Genomic DNA, 2500 nt, shown 5'->3' with positions numbered 1-2500 from the left:
CTGTGCATTCCAGCAGCTTTTGTTAGCAAGCGCAGAGAGAAATCAGAGCAGAGTAAATAAAAGTTTTCCGCATGCAGGCGGCCTCAGTCAAGCTCTCACTGTTTGTCAACTGCAGGCATGATAATATCACACTGCAAACGAGGGAGTGTGAGAGTGACATGCTTGAAAGGGCAGGTGAAAGGGGAAGTGAGCAAAGATGAGAACCAACCGGCAAAATGACTTAACTTTTAAAATCACAAGTGTCGACCAGGCCGATGCAGATGCAGTTACAGTTCAGTCAGCAGGAATGAGGGTGTAATGAGGGGTGTTGGGTGGGTGAGGGGTGTCTGTGATGTCCCATTAGCCTCTGTCTTTTCATGTTTTATCTGGAGCGTCTTTATAGCCAAAAATACATCTGACGTTAATGCTTGTAAAAATTGGTTGGTCACATATACTGGAACTCATAAGGCTAATTTACAGTGGATATTTTTGTGTTAGGTGTAATGAGATCACATGGTTTAAGGGGCGTGTGTGTGTGTGTGTGTGTGTGTGTGTGTGTGTGTGTGTGTGTGTGTGGTCTTCCGTCATGCAAATGCCAACTAGTTTTCTTTTCTCCCCTTTGCTCTTGCTGGCAAAAGTTCGAAGGATTGTGTCTGCCTTTAGGCGAAAGTTAGGACCTTATTTAGTTGGAGTTATAACTGCATTCATAAATAGCAAAGGAATTATTTAAATTGTGGCAGTTTACAAATACAATTTGTGTCGACTTGCTTTGTCTGTCATGGGATAGACCCCCACTAAACAGTCCTGATCTCACGTATGCAGAGGGACAGTAAGGGTGGTTATTCATTCTCTGAGATGCCGGTATTTAAAGTAATGAGTAACTAAAGGTTTATCTCCTGTGTGTGTGAAGAATATGTTTACATTGTTGTTCAACATGTACACGGAATATATAGTTTTTTGTGTTATTGATAAATCTCTATTTTATGTCATTATTAATTGTTAGGTCTGTAAAATGTCAGGAAAAAAGTGAGAAATGTTCATGACAATATCCCAAAAGAGAAGTTGACATATTTAAATATCTTGCTTTGTCTGACCAGCTGCCCAACACCAAAAGATAGTCAGTTTGCTGCCATAAATAACTAAAACAAAGTAAATATTCAGATCTGAGAACCTGGAACTGGAGAAAATTTTCATTTTATCTTAAAAAACTTCCTTAAATGAGTAATTTGTTATCAAAATTTGCTCTCTATCAAGTAATCCACCAATCGTTTCAGCTCTAAAAGAATGTGACAGTTGGTCTTTCTAACAATCATCTAACGGTAATTCAGGGAGGTTACATGTAAGTTAGAACTTAAAACATAAGTTACACTTTACTTCACTTGCTAAAAACCCACCTCTGATTTTGTTTGGTGACATACAGATTTGTGTAATTAGTCGTGTAGAGATGGGATGGTAAATTGTCAGCTGTCATCAAGATTGGACTTTGTGTTCACAAATTATGGCTCATTTTCCCATAAATGTACCACACCCTTGTGCTGCTTGACCAATGGCAACAAAAAAAAAGAAAAGAAAAAGAAATACAAGTAGTTTTAACATGATCCCAGGTCATGGGTTTCTGAACATGATGCACATGCCACAGTTGGAGACCGCAGCGAACTACATTATGCAGGAGAAGTCTGCAAAATCAAGCTTTTCCAGGTTAGTAATAGTGGTGTCAAATGACAACGTGCAACTGCTTTAGTATGCACCACAGAGGACAGGGATGTTTCAAATACATCCTGTTCAAACGATCCTGGCTGAAAGTAGCAGTTGTAGCTTATCATCAAGCCCACTACACTTTATTGCCAGAGTAGAGAGATTTTTAATCTATTTTGAAAGTCCGCTCCTGCAGGTCACATCCACTGCATGAAGAAGCTGAGATTAAATGGTAGGTTTACATGTTTTCAAATCTGTCTTAAAACAAAACTCACATGCCCACATTGAGTCGCTGTCATTTTTCTTCCTTGAGCCTGATATTAGCTTCATGTTTGCACAAAATGAGGAACGTAGATTTTGTCCTTGTCTCTTTATATTGGAATCGTGTTAGGATGGGATCTGTACACGGCCCGTATGGACGGGGGAGAGCAACTGTAGCAGCAGTAGCGCTGTCAGAGGGCATGTGGGTGTTGTTTTAAGACGGAGTTGAAAAATGTGAACCTGTCTTTTTGAATGATGTTTCTTTCCTGTTGAAATAAGAAATGATTAGCTCTGCCTCTAGATATGTTCTATTCTTACTTTTGAACATGGTTGTGCAGGTCAGGTCCATCCTCTCCCTCCATCAAACGGAGCTCATATGCTGAGACAGATCAGGACAGATGGTTAGGAGACTGCTGTTTTTATATTTATTCCATCGCTTACAGTGGTGACAGAAAGGGGGTGGACAGTTGTGTGTGTGTGTGTGTGTGTGTGTGTTTGTGGGCTGGGGGGTCGCCACAACAACTTGCATGTCTGTCACAGACTGATTGGCAGTGAGGGCTGCGTG

At 40.5% G+C, this 2500-nt stretch overlaps 1 protein-coding gene across 1 annotated transcript in view; it reads left to right on the top strand.

The window, feature by feature from the left end:
• rab32a (RAB32a, member RAS oncogene family) overlaps positions 1 to 2500 on the top strand; it is a 15647-nt gene that overhangs the window by 1118 nt on the left and 12029 nt on the right. The gene's annotated exons all lie outside the window — the stretch shown is intronic.

This window comes from Seriola lalandi, unplaced genomic scaffold, assembly GCF_002814215.2.
Source record: "Seriola lalandi dorsalis isolate HSWRI2012SDOR001 ecotype SW California unplaced genomic scaffold, Sedor1 jcf7180002054326, whole genome shotgun sequence".
NCBI lineage: Eukaryota > Metazoa > Chordata > Actinopteri > Carangiformes > Carangidae > Seriola > Seriola lalandi.
The sequence above is the reverse complement of the archived record's forward strand: the minus strand, read 5'-3'. Positions and strand labels throughout refer to the sequence as shown.